Here is an 8,021-nt window from a genome sequence, read left to right on the forward strand (position 1 = left end):
GTCCATGTGACTGAGTTCAAGAGAATGTGCAGGGACCAGCACTGTTGCAGCAGTGGGTATTTACAGGATGTCAGATACAGATCTTTAGTTAATCAATGTGAGAACACAAAGACTCAGTGACCAAGCTGTTAGAACACTTCCGTCTCTGAAACATCATCACAAAACCAATTGTCCGTAAATAACAGCCTTTCTGGAACTGAATGCTTTCTGCATAATTTAACTTCACCTCTGCTCCTGGGAGGCTGTGTGGGTATGACTGAAATACATCAAATGCACAGTCATTACAGAGCCCACATCGGTGGCCTTCAAAAACAGAGACTCTCCTGATTACTCCTGATCTACTGTGCAAGGCGTTACCAGCAGGCATCAATTTCTGCAGATCCGGGCGTGCCTGTGCCCTCCTATTTCCTGTGGGAGACAAGTAAAGCCAATTTGTCAGCCTGGGAACTGCTCATCTTTGACTCTCTCTGTGCTCCCAGTGCTCTGAGCTTTCAGATGACAAGTCTGTCCAGAAAATGGCTATGCAGACACTGTTTATATCTGTTCCAAAGTGTCTTTATATGTCACCTGGGATGCTCCTGCCCTCAACAGTGTTTTTGGCACCCCTTTGAAGCTTGAAAAAGGAAAAGGGGAAAAAAACCTACAGTCCTACAATTCCCCGTTCTGTAAATATCCCTCACATGCTGATGTATCTGTCCTTGCTAACCCATTTTGCAAATTGCTTATTATAAAGATAAATATCCTCCTCTCTATCCTCAGAGGTTTTTTGGGCATCCAGGATTTTCAGCCTGTGAAGAAGGAAAGGGCTTTTCACAGTTGCAGTGGGACAACTCCTGGAACAGGAGGATTTGTGCAACACAGCTATGGATAAACAAGCCCACAACAGTGAAAGAGCTGAGAAGTTACATTAAGCAAAGGTGAAGTCCTTTTATGAGGTAGCTTGTGAAAAAGTCTCCCTTATGCCACCTCCTTTCCTTCAGGATTGCATGCATTACTCAACAAGGAGCTTTACATCTCCTCTGCTGCTTCCATATGATCCATAGGATTTGGCAGAAATCATCCTGCAGATGTGTAGCAAAAGGTGAGTCAGCTTGGCACCATCTTCCACAAGGGCTATAGTTTTCTGAAATAAAGAGAATCTGGGATAGATTCAGACATGGAAAAGAGGGCTGTCAAAGAAGTGAGTGGCTGAATGTAAGGATATTTTTTTAGCCTAGTTACCCAAGGTTCAAGTTACCACTCTGTTAAGTATCTATTTGGATATCAGCCTTCAGACATTTTTAAACCCAGTTTCTTTTTCAGTTGAATTTTTTGTTAAAATTTGTTCTAAAAGAACAAGCAGGGGTGTTAAATAACCTCACCAGAATGCAAATATTGCGAAATGATACTGACATTGCTTCAACTGGTTCTACATAACTGGATTCTGCTGCTTCCTGCACTGCAACAGGGAGTTGCTGAGCTGGGGAGGTGTGGGGTGGAAGTTGGCTGTGTGTCTGGGACGTGTGTGCTGCCTGCAAAGGATTTCAGCAGTGGAACAATCAGGGCTGTTTTGAGAGTACTGGGCATAGCATTTTCCTCCTTCTACTCCCAAGTTTGTTGCACGTCATCATAACCCCCAGAGAGAAAACTCAGAGAAACTTCACTGCTTTCCTCTCCTGTCTGTCTGTTGCCTGAGGCAGATACTCAGAGGTGCCATTGCATCCTGTGGTTCTGACTGTCCTCCTTCTTTTCACACTTGGCTCCTGTGTGAGCATTTAGTTTTCTAAAGGAAGCAGATTTTATCTTCCTCCCTCTTCTCAAGTCATCTATAATTTTAAAATCTTCCTTGGCATGCTGCTCACTGCCAATCTGTGGTATCTTCCTGCTGCTGCACATCTCCCACGCCCCTTAGCAGTGCCATGCAAACACCACCACATCCTGTTCCACCCAAGAGACCATGCAATTCCAGTCCTTGTCACACAGCTAAACCACCTCTCCTTGCAATTCCAGGACAGTTGCATATTCCAGCAGCATGTCAGTTGCATCCTCCAATCTCACACTCTGCTCTATGTGAGAAAGGGATTTTCTGCTTAAAAGCGGAAGAACAAGAAACAGGGAAAATTCCTCACATGGGCAGCTCTACAAGATGCAGATTCCCTTGCCTTTCTCCCTTCCCACTTCATGATTAATTCTGTCTTTGGTTCATCTCCCAGAGAGGCCAAAGTCTCTCAGTTTTGATATCCCTGTGCTGTCCTAATCTTCAAATATTCACTTTGCATTACTGTATCCTTCAGCCCTGCCTGCTTCCCCCCAAACAGAGTCTTGGGCCTCTCTGGAGCAGACAGTATAAAAAATGTCAGCATTTTATTAAAGAATTTAAAAAAGAAGCCATAAATATATTTGCTCTCTAAAGTAGGACTGTCAACAACATGACCTGGGATCCAAACAATCTGTATGCAATTTGATCTCTTTAAACCCTGTCCCTGAGGATCAGAACAGGTAGCTCTCCTTCTCTGTGGTTCATCTGTTCTTCACATGCCTGTCCCAGAAAAATAGTATAAAGGGCTTTTCTGCCTTTCCCCTGCAAGTTAATTGAAATAAACCACCATGTCCTCCAAAATCCACAGATCTGGAATAAGTTTTGTAGTGGATTATGCAGCTGGGCAAATTGGAGATGGACAAAGCACTTCCTGGCAGAACTGGTCAGAAACTGCTGAGGGTCTTTGTTTTTATGTCACTACACTGAAAGGTCTCAGGCAGCGCAAAAGATGATGTCCTTTTCTCCTTTGACTCACTCCCACCAACATTTAACACAGGGAGAAGAGGCATTTTTCTTATTCTACTCTTCCAGATTACTGTCACAAGAGTCCTTTTCATGTGCCCTGGCAGCTTCCTCTAATAAGCCATGGCATTAAGACTTAGGCTGTTTCCAACAAATTTGTCCATAATCATCCCACCAGAGTGGCACAGTCAGGGTTCATTTCAGAATATGCAATGGAAAGACAAGTTCGTCAGAAGAGCCCTTTTTCCTTGGTGAAGAGAGCCAACATTCACCCACCCTGAGCAGTACTGGGTAGGAGGTAAACACTTTGCTGCCTTGTTTTGGTTCAGTAGTACAAAACAGCTGTTAAAAATGTTTAAAGATGTATATGAGATGGCTTAGCACAGTTTCACTCAGGCAGGGTGCCAGGGCATGTTATATAAAGTGTTGATCTTTCCTACATTTTAGATTGAATATAGAACAGTCGGGTTCCAGCCCTCCTTCCTGGCAACAGGCCCAGCCTCGGGCACTTCCATATAAACAGGTCCCCTTGTAGCTGCCCGAGGTGTCAGCAAGACTCAGAAACTGCAGTGATGATGGTGATGCCCTTCTCAGGGATCAAGAGAATGCTCTTCCTCTTGTTCCTCCCATGCTTTTGTTCTGGCCAGCTTGCACCTCCACTGCTGCGTTTCCCCACCTTATTGGATCCTTCCAGCATGTTCTACCTCCACTGGGACCACGAGGAACAGGAGCTGATGAGGTTGAGCTGCACATCCGCACAACTGGCTGGATGGCATCTGGATTCAGCCCTCATGGAGAGCTGCCTGGATATGACATTGTGACAGGAGGTGCCTCCCCAAATGGCAGCATCTGATTCTCTGTAAGTTGAACAGATTTCCTCTTCATCCCCCTTTGCCAAGGGTCATGCTCCAAGTATGTTGGAAAAAAAAAAAAAAAGTATATTAAAAGTCTAAGAGGATTGAGAATCTTCAGCCTGGAAAGGCTGAGCGAATTGGAATTTTTCAGCCTGAAAGACAGAAGGCTTTGGACAGAAGGCTTTGTGGCCTTCCAGCGCCTGAAGGGAACCTACAGGAAAGATGGAGAGACTCTTGACAAGGGATGGAGTGACAGGACAAGGGGGAATGGCTTCACACTGACAGAGACCAGGTTTAGATTGGATATGAGGCAGAAATTGTTCCCTGTGAGGGTGGTGAGGCCCTGGCATACTTAAATATAGCCATAGGCTAGGACATCCTTGTGAATTCTTGTTTTTTCCACTGTCAGGCAACCACTAAGGATAGATGCCTGATGTTATAGCAGCTGGAGTTTAGAGGGGAAAACTGCCACCAAGGCTGCTAAATAAAAACCAGGCTGTTGTTTTGTTTTGCTTTAATTATAAAAGAGAAACAGGCAGCTTAATGTTATCCAGAAATAAAAAGAGTTTATACCAGTGAAGTGTTTGCCAATTGCAGTGGTTTTATTTTGTTCAGCTGTTTTCAGTTCCTCTTTCACCCAACAGTAAAATATGTTTTCTGTGAAATATGTCACAACATTTTTCTAAAAATGGGTGAACTTTGGAGGGAGTGAGTTAGCAAGCCTTCTTTATGGTCATCAGCTGGTTGCAAAATGATTCTTGTCATACCCACTTTTGAAATCTTCTTTTGATTGTGACCCAGAGAGGGACCTTTAGGATGTGAATCACTGCAAGAAAAAATAGAAGAAACACTTATTCTTGTTTTTTTAATAATTATTTTCAAATAGTGATTTGGGGTAAACCCAAAGCATTTAATTTCTCATAAAAGAACATTTTGAAAGGAAAAGCTGAAGTATTTGATTTCAAAAGTATTAAACATTGCCTTATTTTCAGAAAATAGATTCAACATTAACCATGTTTTTTTCCTCCTTGCTAGCAGAAATTCTTTGTTTATATTAAAAAATAATTTTGGTCTCACAAAAGTTACAGGTTTTTTCAAATCTTTTACATATCAGAAAATATCTCCCAATTATTTTAGGTCTGGATACAGTAATCAAGCACATTAAATCCAGGAAAATCCATATTTGCTCGGCTGTAAAGCACATCCACTGAACCCATGGAATAGACAGTTTGAGGGAAAGACATCCTAGTTACTGTAAATGGAATTTAAGTGAAGCTTTCTATTTGAAATCTTCCTTCTAAGCCTCTCTCTCTCACATCCTTGGTTTTTGTTTTAATTTTCCTTTTTACTACAACGAAAAAGAGTCATTATCTGAGTATTGCCTAGTGGGTGAAAAACCAGTGAAAAAGGCTTGCTTTCACAAAGGAGGGTTGTTTTCCAAGTGTTTACTGCATTCCTCTTTCATAATGTATATTTCATTTTAAATATTTTATCTCTTTCAGGGTAATTGATTTGCAGACTACTTATCTTTGAATTTGGATCTTGTGATGACATCTTTACCAATTCTGTTTTCTTGATGAGGTACAGAGACCCATCTGACTCAACTGACCCCAAAAGATTCTTCACCTCTGACCTGAGGCTGCACAATGTAAGTATTGGACAAGACGCTGGTATGTTAAAAATCCGCCCTTCTTCTGTCTTTCTTGGTCATGGCCACACTGAGTTTGGGGTTGCACAGGCCAAAAGGTGGACATGACTGGTCTTGGAACATGGAAATAGAGCTGGCAAGAGTAGGAGTGAAGTGGGAGTGCGGAGGGTTATTTGTTAGGAAAAGGCTATCACCCATGCCCTTAGCTAGAGCTTAGGAAGTCAAACAGAGACTGGTGCTAATGAATTGCAACAGAATTATTAACACAGACATTATTAACACAGACATACAAGGCCATTGTCCCACCCCTATAGACCCACAGTAAAATATTTTTAATTTACTGAAGATATTTACTGCTCCCCGTCACAGTTTTGTGGGAAATACACAATACCACTGAGAAATAATGAATATACATTTAAATGCTGAAAAGCGTGGCTAAGTGCACAGAAATTACAATACAAACTACCCTGTGTGCTATCTCCAGCATTAAGTCATGCAGCATCCCAGTACCACATGAAAGGATTTACAAGGGGAGCTGGAGTCCCCTTTAACTTCCCCCTGTGGTATTTGCACCATCCTTGTCAAATGGAGTTCAAAAGCACCAACTCAGTGTGGTATTGCACCTTCCTTCTACAAACAGCATGGGCCCACACAGCACTCCCTCAAGACGCAGCAGAACCTGCTGATCAGCGTAGGCAATATTCCACAGGAAAGAGGGGCACTATTTTTATGGCAAAATTTGTGGGATTAGTGCTATCATGTGCTTGTCACTCCAGAAAGCCAGGAATAAAAGCTGAAAAAGTTGACTGAACTGGATGGATGTTTCCTACACTCAGTTCATGTTACAATCGGCAAATTAGTAATGCAATTCCCTAATAGAAAAAAACTGTGGATGAAAAAAAATTAATTGGTGGAGCTGAAAAATCACAAAATACTTCGGGTTGCCCAGAGAAGCTGTGGCTGCCCATGCCTGGAAGTGTCCAAGGCCAGGCTGGATGGGGCTCTGAGCAAGCTGGGATAGTGGAAGGTGTCCCTGCCCATGGCAGGGGGTTGTAACAAGATGGTCTATGACATCCCTTTCAACACATTCCACTTTGTGGAGACGTGAAATGGCTTCCTGACTTTGCTGTGACAGTAACCCAGCTTTTATACTCTTAAACAAGCTGACATAATTTCTAGTTTCATTCCCCTGGTGGATTTCTCCCAAAGCCTGGCCAGGGCTCAAGGAGGAACCAAGGGAGTTATCTTTGATCCTGTACCCCCTAATTAGCCCAGATGTGGCCTTATCCAGTTCCTAGATATAGAAAAGTAAATACATGTTTTACCAACTAATGAACACGTATAACAATAGTTCATTAATGATCAAAGATATAGATATAGATACAGATACAGATACAGATACAGATATATATAACATTTGTAAGGTTCATCTAGAGGCCAACTTTGGCTTGGGGTCTGTTGTTCAGACCTTAGTCAGGGCCTGTTGTTTAGGCCTCAGTACTTCAGCTGCCTGTCACAAAATTTCTGGACACATCTCCCTGTCAGGTCTGAGGGCAAATCTTCATTTGACCGCAGTACAAACTTCTGAGTCATCAACCACCACAGAAACTGCTTATTTCCTCCTCTTTCTCTCACAGAGCTGGTGTTTCCTTGGCTTCTCTGGGCCTGTGATTATGGAAAGTGAGGCACAGAATACCAGAACACATAAATGGCCCTCTGAAGAAGCCTCTGCCATTACCATTGGCAGCAGAGGGTGTTCCAGATCTGATGGCCCTGAGAGGATATTTCCATAATAGAAAATTGTCTCTCTGTGGAAGAAATAGGTTCAATCAGAATTGGTATTTATTTTATTAGAAAAACTCAACTTTGTACTATAGTTTGTTCTAAATCAGAAAAGCAATGTTTTATAGTGCTGTAAAGACAGGAATACAGTTATCACAAAATCATGGAATGGTTTGGGTTGGAAGGGACCTTGGGATCTTCTCATTCCACCTTCTCTGTCATGGGCAGGGACACCTTCCACTATCCCAGACTGCTCAGAGCCCTGTCCAGTCTGGCCTTGGACACTTCCAGGGATGGGGCAGCCACAGCATCTTTGGGCAACCTGTGCCAGAGCCTCCCCACCCTCACAGGGAACAATTTCTTCCCAATATCCAATCTAAACCTGCTCTCTGTCAGTGTGAAGCCATTCCCCTTGTCCTGTCACTCCAGGCCCTTGTAAAGTGTCCGTCTCCATCTTTCTTGTAGTTCCCTTTAAGCACTGGAAGGCCACAATGAGGTCACCCCAAAGCTTCTCTTCTCCAGACTGAAAAATCTCATTCTCTCAAGCCTTCCTCACAGCAGAGCTGCTCCAGCCTCTCAACACTTTGGTGGCCTCCTCTGGACTATCTCCAACAGTTCCATGTCCTTCCTGTACTGGGGACCCCAGAGAGGTAAGAGGTCACCCCTCAGCCTCTTTTTCTCCAAACTGGACAAACCAGGATCCTCAGCTACTCCTCACAGGACATTCCTTTCAGCCCTTCCACCAGCTTTGTTCCCTTCCTCTGGACCTCCATTCAAGGATCTTCACATCCTTCTCAAATTGTAGGGCCCTGGGGGCTGGTTTTGGCTGGGATAGAGTTAATTTCCTTCATAGCAGCTGGTATGGGCTACATTTTGGATTTGTGCTGGGAACAGTGTTGAGAACACAGGGATGTTTTAGTTCTTGCTGAGCAGAGATTAAACAGAGTCAGAGCCCTCTGCTTGTCATCCCACCCCA

The sequence above is a fragment of the Aphelocoma coerulescens genome, chromosome 1A, assembly GCF_041296385.1.
Source record: "Aphelocoma coerulescens isolate FSJ_1873_10779 chromosome 1A, UR_Acoe_1.0, whole genome shotgun sequence".
Lineage (NCBI taxonomy): Eukaryota > Metazoa > Chordata > Aves > Passeriformes > Corvidae > Aphelocoma > Aphelocoma coerulescens.